Here is a 13,875-nt window from a genome sequence, read left to right as displayed (position 1 = left end):
ATTAAAAGTAAGACAAGTTAGCTTTACCACATGTTGACGTAAGTCTAGATTCAGCTCATGGTACTAAATCCAAGAGATTATTTCATTTTTTACTTCACTGCTCCACTGTTGTTTTTTTCTTTATTTCATTTTAATAATTAATTTTGTCCTCTTTTTCACCGATATGCATTCATTTTTCTGAGAGTTTATTGTGAAAGTTAACGGCCGGTTTCTTACAAATTTAAGTGAGGTTATCGCAACATCGGTAAGCTTTGTGGAAAGATTCAAACATGTGTTACCAAATATTTGGACGCTCGTATGGAAATTTTAACTAGAAATGGTAACTTGTAAGTATTCTAATCAGAATTAAGCTGAAAGGTGTGAATAACACCATAAATGCCTTGTCATGAGATATGAGATATAACGTGAAAATTAAAATTAATTAAATTTTGTTTGGAGATTGTCATGAGATATGAGATATAACGTGAAAATCACAATGAATTAAATTTTGTCTGGAGATTGTCATGAGATATGAGATATAACGTGAAAATTAAAATGAATTAAATTTTGTCTGGAGATTGGCATGAGATATGGTAAAGAATAGAATCTGAGGAGATTTTTAATGAATGTGTAACAGTAACTAGTACATAATAAAGGCAGTAATAAACCCAGGAAGAGAAAGGGAGGGAGAGAGAGACAAGGAGAAAAATGTTACATAAGTTCTGCGGTACGAGTGTTCCATTGTTAGTCACCAAAATATACGACCAAATAAAGACACATAAAGCCGATGTCTGGACTGTTAAATGGGTGATAGATTTTTGCGGAGTTGGTTGAAGGTCGCGATTCTAATTTTTTTTCTTTTTTGCTATCCATTTCCTGTCAGCGACTGAGGAAATTAAACTTATTACTGTAACTTTTTTTTTTACATTTCAATGGGTTGAACAAAGAAAGTTGGCACAGAAATATGGTCATAGGAAAAAAAGAAAATATTTTTTTACCACCTCGACTTGTTTTTGAAAATATACATATAAAATCCATGTCTAAATATATAGTTCTTCGGCTTATATATATATATATATATATATATATATATATATAATATATATATATATATAAATATATATATATATATATATATATATACACATATATATATATATATATATATATATATGTATATCTTTATGTTATATATATATATATATATATATATATATATATATATATTAGTCCTAGTTTTCGTGTTTTTTGGTCAATAATACATCCATGTCTAGATATATTGTGTTTTTTGGCATATATATATATATATATATATATATATATATATATATATATATATATAACGAGTATATATATACATACATTATATATATATATATATATATCTATATATATTTTTTTAAATATCTATATATATATATATAATATATATATATATATAATATCCTATCTTAGTTTAGGTCAATTATACATTAACAAAACACTCTCATATTTCGCGAAATCGAGCATGATGAACTTATTCTCGCGAAAACCGCACGTATGCTGTCTTTTACAACGATGTGACCGAAGAGGATTATAGACTCGACTGATCTTGGGGCGTTTCATTAATCTACGTCCTCCCCTTGCGGTATACCCACTACCCTGTGACGCAATAAATATTTGTGACTAATTCCTGCCGTCGTGGAGGAAACCGACCCCGTCGCTCGGAGGAGTAAAAAGACTACGTAATTATCTCCTTTGGTTTTTTTCCTCTTCATTAAACCACTTCATATAATTAGCTTTTTGTTTGTTTACGTGAGTTTGCACCTAACGCTAAAGCTTTTGTTGTCCTTGATTCTGTTATTAACTCCGCTGCCTGAGTTATATGGGGATCATCTTTTACCCGATTTCTGTTTGGCTGCCTCTGTGTCTGTCCGTCTCTCTCAGAAAGTTATCGGTAAATTTCAAATGCTTTTTATGAGGATGTATGCTATGAGTTTGGGAAGAAGTCGTGAGATTTTGTATGGATGTGGCGCGGCATAGGGATTCGAAACGTTTGTCTGTATTTATGTCTGCCGGGCCACATTTCTAAAAAATTTTATTACTGGATCTGAATGGAATTTTAAGAAGATTGAATAAGCCGATCCAGAAGCTATCAAGTTTCTTTTTAAGATTTCCATGATCTTGACGAAAGAATTCAAGGCATATGTGGGGCTTAAAAGTCTTCAAGCGAACCCAGCCTTACAGCAAGTTCCTGGAGCATTGACGAAGACTTGGTTGGTCTCTTTAAGTGTGTTTGGATCTTGTTACCAATATTGTTATAGGCAGTCCTTCTGACTTTGAAAATACAGGTAGGATTTTTATATGAAAAGGATATTACATCATAACTCAGTGAAGACTTTTCCCTATTATTACCATATACTTTTCACGCACAGGGAGGCGGTGGTTTTTATTCTTCCTCATTCTTCTATGATGATCTTCTCTCTTAATTTACATCCAGGTCAAGATTCCTTCAGTATTGTCCTTGTTCATGACGCAAACCTTCATATCGATCCGTCTACGCATAGCTCCTACCGAGTGATACTTGACAAAAAAATTACTCTCTGAAGCTATTTGTAGGTATCTATCCTTTACTAGGGAGGTTCATCCCAAACTTTCTTTTTTTCCAATGATCCGGGCTTCAAAATCCCTCCGGGTTGTCTGTCTTAAGTGTAAGCAAGGAACGTATACGAAAAAATAATACTGTTTTGGATTTCCTGCTTTGAGTCAGTTTTCCAGGGGGACACTGGGTTGTGTCGAATAACGATACTCAAAGGCCCCTCCGCGTTCACGTGATGATCAGAAGAATGTAGCCGATTACGAGGCCGAAAAAGCCTGCGATCTCTTTTTCCACCTGTCAAATTGGACCGTTTTCGACTCTCGGGTGTTATACTAAGGAAGTCACGTTTCGCAATCTCTCTCTCTCTCTCTCTCTCTCTCTCTCTCTCTCTCGGTGCAGACAAGGACGCCGTCAGTGATACTGTGTTCTAGCTTCCCTTGCCTTTTCTTACGATTCTTAACACTCTAGGAAGGAGAAAGTCCAGTTTCGTGAGGCTCTGTGACTGGATGCCCTGCCAACTTTTCTCTTGCTGTATTTTCGGATAATTTCTAAATTGGAAAATTTAGCCGTGATGGGTAAGCTATTGTTTTTTTAAGTTTATCATGTTTGCTCTGAGTGATTTGTAAGATGATTATTGATGATGCAGTTCGGGAGATAAGTTTGCATTTTTTTTTAACTTCGTTTGCATCTAGACGACAAAATATCGTAGATCATCGAAGCATCGTTAGCTTTTTTTTTAAATGCAAACCGGTTTTCATCGTAACTGCATTATTAATATTCATCTCATGAATAACTTAGAGTCTAAGTAACTTCACTCTTGATAAACTTTAAAGTCTAAGTAACTTCACTCGCGATAAACTTTAACAATAGATAACCCCTCATAGTTAGATTTTCTAAATTTTAAAAAATTTTCTGAAAATTATACAGCAAGAGAAAGGTTGGCATGACTAGTCTTGTTTAATGCAAATTCTACAGGTATTTCTACAGCAATCTTTTTCTCTCGTTTATTATGGGTTTTATGATCAACTGATTTGTTGCAAACGAATTCCGAGCAGTTTTTAATGGGTATTATTCTTTTTTTAAAATCAACTTGCAATTTTAAGGACGACCGCAACAATTCACTGATTAGAAGAATATATACATATATAGGCATATACATACATAGTACATACATACACATATATACACACAAAGCCCTAATGCTGTGATTGGTAGCAATTCACCCAGAAGCCCAGATGACCAAGGTTCGAATCTTGGGACGCGCTCCATTGAAAAGCACTGGTTCTGTTCTTCTAACCAATGAAATGTGTTTTTGATAGTTAGACGACTGTGATGGTTACAGCCAAATCTAGAAAGAGCATGGGGTCTGGCACCGTCTTGAAAATAGATTACTGGAAACTGACAGAGGAGTTTATATATGTTTAGAAAGACAGATATACATATCTGTAGACAGATAGACAGATAGATAGATATACATATTTACATACATACCTACAAAAAATGCAAAACATATTCGTAAAATGCTTCACGTTGTGATATTAATCTGCTTTCATTCATTCAAGTGGAGGCTAAAAGGTCAAAGAAATCCGAAGCGAAAGTGAGAGTGTAGGACGGACGTTATCGTGCCTCTGGCGGTCACTTCAAAGACAGCATTTCCTGAGGTTACTGAAGATTGCCGCGCTATTATACACCTCTGCTATCGTCAGTAATCCGCCAAACTTCGTGATGCCATTTCAAATTCACCATTGTATCTTTAGCTGCCTTTTTTAAAAAAATTAGTGTAGTTTCATTTACGGTTGAAATATTGCTATTAATAATTCTCGTAATTTTAATAGATTCACTTCAACCGTGCATTTGATGTGTAGGCCAGTCCCTTACGACGCTCCTGATTGGCTGTTGATAAGCCAATCACAGGCCTGGAAACTCTCAGTCTCTCGAGATGTATGCTCCACCTCTCCTGAAAGACGTATACCTCAGGAGAGGTGGAACATAGATCCGACCCATGTGAACTCTCGAGAGAGACTAAGAGTTTCCACCCCTGTGATTGGCTTATCAACAGCCAATCAGGAGCGTCGTAAGGGACTGGCCTAGACATCAAATGCACGGTTGATGTGAATCTACTGTAGTAGACTGAGATCTGGATTGCTTCCATTTGGCTTCCTGTTTCTCAACCTCTTCGTCTTCTTTCCCCTTTCTTGTCGGACCTTCCTTGCACCCCACATCCTTTCTTCTTCTTCCTAACCTCGTCCTTCCTTCCCTCCCCGGCCCTGCAACGATCATCCTCCGAAGGGCAGAAGAACCAAGACAGGATATGACAATTACCTGGGCAGGAACTACCGCAACGCACACCTCGGGGCACGAGCGAGGCCGGATGACATTGTTAGATGCGGGGTTAATTGGTCCCGGGGCAGGGGAAGGGAGAGAGAGAGAGAGAGAGAGAGAGAGAGAGAGAGAGAGAGAGAAGCCTTAGGGGAAATGTAACAGGTTTTGTCTGCTATAGCCCACTATACCGGATGGAAAGTCATAGATACTCAAATATTCTGATTACACACACACACACACACACACACACACACACATATATATATATATATATATATATAATATATATATATATATATATATATTATATATATGTGTGTGTGTGTGTGTGTGTGTGTGTATATAATTTTAAAAAAATACCGTGTGTTATGTCTTGGACAGGGACATTAAATGCAGGATATATGTATTATATTTTATCTAGGTAATCATTGCTATAAGAAATAAAACAATTTCCTTCCTTCTTTTTAAAATATGATATGCTATCGGTTTTCTTATATAGACTGAACTTTGAAAACACACACACATACACACACACACACACACACACACACACATATATATATATATATATATATATATATATATATATGTGTGTGTGTGTGTGTGTGTAATTTTAAAAGATACCGAGAGTTATGTCTTGGACAGGAACATAAATAATGGATATGTACAAAATTTGGTCCATCATGGCTATGGCTATAAGAAGTAAAAGAATTAACTTCCTTTTTTTTAATATGATACGCTATCGGTTTCTTATATAGACTGAACTTAGAAACCAGTCGACGAGGAATAGTCATTCTGAACGCGAAGTAACCAAAATACGGCCTTCGTTGTTATAAAAGTCGGCCCGAGCAACATTAACAGCATTATGGGATAAGCTTATCCTGGAAGTCAAACTGCGCAAAAAGGATGCGAAAGAAGGACTTGATGAATGAGGGAAATCTTCGACTGACATCCTGCGCGAGGAGTTCTTGTAATTAAGGATAATTATATTGTCCGAGGTTTTTGCTCGCGATCCCTATCAGGATTTCCTTCTACTTGTTATACCGGCCTTTTCTTAAGAGCGAGTTGATCTCGTTATAGAGCGTCGTTGTTCGTCTTCTTGAGACTTTTATGTGTATGTCTGCTTGCAGTATCCATTTATCTGTTCTGTCTTTGTATATATATACGTATATTTATATATTATATATATATATATATATATATATATATATGTATGCATACATATATCTATATATTTATAAGATTTATAAATATATATAATATAACTATATAATATTATATGTATGTATGTATGTATGTATGTATGTACGTATGTATGTAGAGTACACTGTACTTCAACTTTGTACTTCTGTATTTTGTAAACTTTGCTAATTTTGAAAAAAATCTTAAATGTTATAAATTAAAAAAAATCGTAAATGTTACCAATTGAAAAAAAATCGAATATGTTATAAATGCCTGTACTAGCATCAGCCTGAATATCCATTCAGAATGTAATTCCGCACCGTTTCCTTCCCAAGGCCAACCCAGGACAATCGTGTAAATTTGGAACTTTAAATTGATACTATATTGTTAATGAGAATTTTCATACGTCAGTTGATCTGTGGCTTAAAAAAAACCTAACGAATCTTTCTCATTGAAAATTGTCGATGTCTTGGCGTGAATGTACCATGAGATTCTTGTGAGGGGCTTTGCATAGTAAAATTTCACAGCCATGCGTAAGCAGATTTTTTAAAAATAACTAACAAGCCAAGTTCTCGAGTCAGATATATTCAGAATATTTTGTATCACGCAGAATTTCAAACAGTAAAGATTTGTATTTTCTGTCTTTAGACGCGAACAACGCGAAATTTCTAGCTGCCTAGTCCGCAGAATTCACTAATAAATTATCGAGACAATTCTCGGAAGAAAATAATTCGTCAAAAATAAAGGTTTTTATATATATATATATAAATGAAAAGTGGATTTCGTCTTCTCCTCATGGTTTGCAGATAATGATGGATTCTACTGCGGTAGTTTTGTTACACTTTGTCGAAAACTAATTATCCGTAACGATTCGCAAAATTATTTTATTCTTAGAAATTCTCTCTCTCTCTCTCTCTCTCTCTCTCTCTCTCTCTCTCTCTCTCTCTCTAATGGACACTTCTTTCTTTACCTTTGAACGTAAGTACGTGTTTCACACTTGTAAGAAATTGTGTTAGTAAAAGTCAGAAAAATTCTCCCTACATGTCACGCCAAATTAGGAAGGTGTCTGGCGATCATAAAATATCAGCTATATAATTGCAGTCGAGAATTACGCGCACGCAGACTTTCTATTCGCTAGAAGAGGCTTTTCCTCCTATACTTTCCTCGTAGTTGAGTCGTATAGTTCCTCTATCGAGTGGTTTTTATGATAGTGTATATAAGCGGCAGTTTATATTCACTTTCATGACAACTAGTTGAAAAAAGCCAGTTGATACTATGTATAATATATATGTGTGTGTGTGTGTTTGTGTGTCAGTAGCTTTTGAAAAGGCCTTGTTTATCATATCATCTTTGATTTTAAGTATAGGTCAAAGGAAAAAAGAAATAACTGCGATTTTACGGGTCGTTTAGAAATTGAAAATAGTACAATTTGGTTGCATGAAAAGCTTGCACCTTGGTCTCTCTCTCTCTCTCTCTCTCTCTCTCTCTCTCTCTCTCTCTCTCTTTAGCTAAAATGTAATAAAGAGGCACAACTGTGGTTGTCTTGTCGCCTGTGCCAGCAGGTATATTGTGCGTTTACATGTACTGTACAAGCAAAGATATTGAGCATATATAATGATAAACGGAAAATCAAAACACATCGGTCTCTCAATTCATCTATTCTGTTATTCTCCTGCACCCCCCCCCCCCCCCCCCCCCCCCCCCCCACCCTCCCCGGCACGTTGGGCGTTATAACAATCAGCGTCTTCAATTCTCCTGTTACAGTAAAACTTGTTAACAACAACCCATTTGTCGTATACCTAGGTGGGTAGTGCACCTCATTCGGTGCACTGTAGGCATTACTTAAGGTTCTTTGCAGCGTCCATTCGGCCCCTAGCTGCAACTACTTTCATTCCTCTTACTGTGCCTCCGTTCATATTCTCTTTTCTTCCATCTGACTGTCCACTACGAGGTTTTCCTCCTGTTACGCCTTTCAAACCTTTTACTGTCAATTTCCGTTTCAGCGCTGAATGGCCTTAGTTGCCCCAGTGCTTGGCATGATGCCAAAATTATATATAAATCAAATCAGATCAAAACCATGTGTCATATCCGCCATCTTCGATAATGAACAGGTGAAGATATTCAACAGGGATGGGATATGCTTTGTGGGTTATATTAATATAAAGTTAGCTTATCTTAACAAATGAGGCCTGAAAATGGGTTGTAACTGTAAGTATATCTTAGTTTAACCAGACCACTGAGCTGATTAACAGCTCTCCTGGGTCTCGCCCGAAGGATTAGAATTTTATTTACGTGGCTAGGAACGTATTGGTTACTTAGCAGCGGGTCCTACAGATTATTGTGGGATCCGAACCACATTATATCGAGAAAATAATTTCTAATCACCAGAATTAAATTTTTCTGGTTCCGCATAGACGAGTGCACAACCCACTCGTCCAAAGAGGAACTACTGTAGAGTTGAATTTTAAGGAAAATATGAAGAAAAGGGATGTAAGGAAAAGACAGATTAAGAGCGTGATTATTTCATTAACACATATTAACTTTAATAGTTATCTCTGAGAAGTTACCTGCGAGAAAACAGTCGTCGAATTTTATCCTAGTTTTTTGCGTTTCCAAGACCGACCATGGAAATCTCTATCTGAGAAGACTTCATGATTAGAATTTTATGATCTTGCCAAGATAGTGACCCCCAGGGTTTTAACCCGGTATGTATTCACCTTTGCATCGCGTTTAAACATGAATTTAAGACTATGAATATCATAAAATAATGACCCCAAAGAATTATTAGTCCTAGATAATGACCCTTGACCTTTGCTTGGGGTCACTATCTAGGAAAAAATCTAGGAAAAATCCTAATGTTTATCGCCCTGAACCCAATGAAAACCTGGACAGTGACGCAATCATTATACGCATGTTTATACTTTAGATAAAGCTTAGAATGTTTTAGAAACGAAGAATTCTTCATATTACTTAGGCTCATCTCGCGTATTTATTAATTTCTCCTCGGTAGCCTTTATGCGTTCCGTAGTATTTTTACGATGAAAATGGGTAAATGTGATGATGACTTGAGCACTAAAGTATGGGCGTATTTTTTCAGATTTCGGATTTAATTATAAGCATTTATTAGTACGTAGCTTCGGTTATTTGTTTATTTATTTTTGTTGTAAACATCATCTGGAAGGGAAATAGAGAGAAGAATAGGGAATAAACACTCGAGTATACATGTATATATATACATATATATATATATATATATATATATATATATATATATATATATATATATATTCGTGTGTTTATTCCTATTTCTTCTTTCCATTTCCCCTGCAGATGATATTCGGCGAGTATATTTAAAATAGCAATAAATAAATAAATAACCGAGACTACGTACTAATAAATATTTAAAATCAAATCCGAAATATGAAAAATACACCCATACTTTAGTGCTCAAGTCACATTTGCCCATATATATATATATATATATATATATATATATATATATATTGTATATATATATTATTATGTATGTATGTATGTATGTAGTATGTATGTATGTATGTATAAAAGAGAGGGAGAGAGAGCTCCCGGAGAAAGGTGAATGGCGCAGAGTCGTCGGCTGAAGACAGGTAAAGCTCCTTTGTAAATGTCGTTACTTCTGAAGGTGATTTGGAAGTCATTACGGAGTCATTTTCCCCAGCTGAGGGGCAATTAAGGGGGTTCTCTTATGACATCGCCCGAGGGGTTTTCACCAACCTTAATACCTCATCATTAGAAAATGTTACTGAACTTTAAATGTCGGGTAATTTACCTGATCTTGCTTCGCAACCGCCATTACAGTACCACACTCCGGGAACACGCCTGGTGGTAGGGGAGTCTAGGTCTACCTCTACCGCCACCCTTCTCCCCCGTCTAGTGACTTCATGCTCTGCCCCTTAGGTTTTGTTGATTCTTTTAGGCTGATACAATTACGGCTTATTTTCCTCGGTGTTCGAAAAATTGAAAAATTCATATTTTTAGCACCAGTAAATGTTGTTATCTTTCAGAATCATTCTGAATTTTCATGGGTAAATATTCCGATATACTTCAGAGATCTTAACTGTAGAAACTAATAAAGAATAATCATTTTATTACGGCTTTCCAAGTCGATTCCCTTTGCACTCTGTGCGGTACCGTAATTGCCGAGAACAGGCCACCGCTGGCAACTCTCTCGCGGGCGGACAGGTAAGTCGCATACTCAACATTGTTGATCGTGCCATCGTCACCTCTCACGTTTCTTATCCAATTTATTTTCGAATCCGAGGGAAATGGTCCCTCTGTTCGCAAACGGTACGAAATGACACATTCGTACGTCGCCGTGAGGCACTGAACACCATAATTGGATATTGTAGGAGTTTTCGAGACATGAAACGAAAGAATGTGTCAATTGGAGCAAAAAACCCTCAGACCATGAACAACTTTCCATGGAGGTTTACTTCATTAACGGCGCGTACATTACTCCGGTGCTTGCTCTCGACCAATCACAGCTCATTTTGCAAGTGACGTCCCAGGTGCTCCGCCCCTTTTTGGGAGGGCTGTTACAGTTGCTAAATTGCATTTCTTAGAATTAAAATTCGTATTCCTTCTTTAAATAATTGTTAAATCTATGAATGGGACTATGTATTCCTTTTATATTATAACATGAAATATGCTGATACCGTGAAATTAATGTTGTTGAGTGAAAGAAACTGCGTAGGAAAATAGCCTATCCGGCAACTGTGCGAGTGAGTGTAATTTGTCGGCAGAGGCATAACGTCATTAGGAGCTATTTTCTTCAAATGAAATGTGTACTGTACCTGTGGCAGTGAACGCACGCTGATTCAGTCAGTTTTAGCTGGCGTACGGGGACTAAGTTACAGGTGCAGTGAGTGTGTGACTATACAGGTGATAGCGCCTGTAGTATCCCTGGTAAAAGTGATTACCTTACAAACAGTGTGAGCAGGCCGTTGTTGTGAGGTGTCAACGCACACTTATTTAGCGATTTTCCTTATTTATTGTTGATTGATCCCCTGAGCCTATGAATACCCTGTCAAGATAAGGTTCCCGGCCGTGTGGATATAATAACATTCATTCATTGCAGTCGTAAGTATGCCATTCTTTTCTTTGCGTTTATATTATTAAGGGATTTCCGTTTTATTTTCGTGATGCGTGATATTCTGGGAGACAGTTCACTAACTTCTGTATTTTAACTAATGTATATATATATATATATATATATATATATATATATATATATATATATATATATATATATGTATATATATATATATAGTATATATATATATATATATATATATATATATAGCCCCAAAACGATTTAATTACGTATTTTTATTGTCTCTTTTTAACTAAGTTCCGATACTGAAACCAGTGTTGAATAAAATTGATTCAAAAAGTCATTACAGTAGTAATCACTCCTAATGTAATACAGATCTCTCTCTCTCTCTCTCTCTCTCTCTCTCTCTCTCTCTCTCTCTCTCTCTCTCAGACAAGAATTAATGGATGGAAGCTAGAACTGAAGAGATGCAACACATCTCATTGTGGGAACCTCTTTACATACCAAATATGTGGCACACGGAATAAACTGCCACCAGAAGTTGTACACAGCAACAGTGTGGAAAAGTTTAAAAGAAAGCTAGACAAAATCATTATGAGACTGGGAATGAACAGTAAAACCTGTTCCTAGAAGATAAGTGAGCATACGATGTCTTCTCGGACTAAGAAGTCTTTGAGACATCCTAATCCTTGTAACTCTCTCTCTCTCTCTCTCTCTCTCTCTCTCTCTCATCTGTTACGAAATGAAGTATAGCATTATATCTTTTCTGCCTTCATCAGTGAAAGCGTTTTGCATCATCAGAATTGGACCCAGGTTTTCGTGACATAAGTAGATCTAATTTGTATGAAAGATGGTGATGAATTTTGCTTAAATAACCTGGATATTTGAGACAGGTGTAAATAATGGTGATGATAAATAAGCCGATTGATTCGTTGTTCCGTCTCGAAAGCTGTATGGTCAAGTCCTTCAAAAGAAGTGGGAAAAAGGAAATATTGTAGATCCTTATGAGGAGTGAAAAGAATGCTGTAATGATTATGTCCCTGATTTGCCCTAATCATTACCCCGATGATAATAGTAATGGGTCTAACATTAATATTTGGGTGAGCAGTACTATTTTGAGCAATGGCAACAATTGGTGTTGACTATCAGTGACAGTAGTAAAAGTATTTTATTCAATATGGATACTAACTTTAGATATTTTTTCTATCTGTTCATTGGTGTCCTGTGTCATACTTTTGTGCTTTTATTATTCTTCCCCTTCTCCCCTCTTCCAGCTTCATGTCCTTTATTTATCAATTTAAAAAGTCTTTCTCTTTTCAGGAAGAGGATTTTAATAATTGCAAATTTTATACTCTCTTTTCACGTATACGTCCCAGGGCCCAGTTGCTTAAAGTTGCAGGGGTACCGTTAGATATCGGGATCGTTTGCTGATAAAAAAAAAATTAGGACTAAACCAACAACTTTCTAAGGAAATCGCTCATATTCTGTGTGAAATTCCTTCCATTATCCGCAGTTTTATTATATACTAAATCTGTTACTTTCTGATCAGCAAAATACATTACATGAAACTCGCAGAACAAGATCATATATAGCCTTAACAATCATTATACGTTTTATCTTCTCAATTTTTTTATATAATTTTATTACTTATTATATAGCTTTTACCCTCGTGTCACAAGGTATTATATTATACTAGAAACACTGAGACCCCTATAAACATTATAACACGGCTATAATCATACGGTTCCTAATTGTTGGGCGAATTATCTATCGGCCGTATTGATCATGGAAAGCTACCCTTAATGGGAAGGTAATCTCTAATGGGTATTATAAGCGTCTGTCTGGTAATGCTACTTTCATTATATACTCCTCGAAACACAAAGCATATGGTATAACTCCGATAGATAAACCGTCAATGGTCTTATGCGAATGAACGATGTTAATACTATTACCGGGCGTCTAGCAGCTGTGTTATGTGATCATTAGTTGGAACATTCTCTCTCTCTCTCTCTCTCTCTCTCTCTCTCTCTCTCTCTCTCTCTCTCCCTTTGCCAATAATTATATATATATATATAATATATATATATATATATATATATATATATATATATATGTATGTATATATATTATATTATCATATCCATGTTGTAATCTTTCAACTGCTTATTACCCTTATCACCCAATGCGCTACTAGGAATAATAATGAAGATAATAATACTGCAGTTTTTATACACGTCAAGATTGAATGTCGAATGTTCTTAGTAACAGCAGAAATAGTATGTATTCCGTTGGATGGCCTTTGCAAAGTATTTTCATATATATATATATATATATATATATATATAATATAATATATATATATATATATATATATATATATCTTCCATAACAATAACCCGTAATTAGGAATAGAATAAATGGTGCGTTGACTGACCGTCAAAATTAAAATGAAACCTTTTTTCAGATTTTTTTTTTTTAAATACACCCAGAATGGATACATGGCTTATTTGTATGTAAATACTTGAAGTCGCAAGCCTCCAACAAACTAAAAGATATATTTCATATCTTTATTGTCGTCAGCATTTGCCCCGGAATCCATGTTCGTGCTTGCGCGTGCATCAAAACAAAATGCGCGCGCCTTATGCCTTGCTTCGGTTAAGAATACGTATAGGTTAGCTATGAATGTGCACTTGAGTTATCTTGGCATATGCTCACGTCATGT

General features: G+C 35.7%; 2 protein-coding genes across 4 annotated transcripts in view; one reads left to right on the top strand and one right to left on the bottom strand.

The window, feature by feature from the left end:
* The window catches only part of LOC135206185 (uncharacterized), a 289,887-nt gene that overhangs the window by 163,069 nt on the left and 112,943 nt on the right, over positions 1-13,875 (bottom strand). The gene's annotated exons all lie outside the window — the stretch shown is intronic.
* LOC135206183 (homeobox protein OTX-like) overlaps positions 1-13,875 on the top strand; it is a 492,545-nt gene that overhangs the window by 443,309 nt on the left and 35,361 nt on the right. The window contains exon 1 of one of the 3 annotated variants that reach the window (XM_064237495.1): positions 10,899-11,179. The exons of the other annotated variants lie outside the window; for them this stretch is intronic. The gene's annotated coding sequence lies outside the window, so the exon portion shown is untranslated. Of the gene's footprint in view, positions 1-10,898; positions 11,180-13,875 lie in introns of those variants that run through there. 3 annotated transcript variants of the gene reach the window in all.

The sequence above is a fragment of the Macrobrachium nipponense genome, chromosome 29, assembly GCF_015104395.2.
Source record: "Macrobrachium nipponense isolate FS-2020 chromosome 29, ASM1510439v2, whole genome shotgun sequence".
NCBI classification, from domain to species: Eukaryota; Metazoa; Arthropoda; class Malacostraca; order Decapoda; family Palaemonidae; genus Macrobrachium; species Macrobrachium nipponense.
The sequence above is the reverse complement of the archived record's forward strand: the minus strand, read 5'-3'. Positions and strand labels throughout refer to the sequence as shown.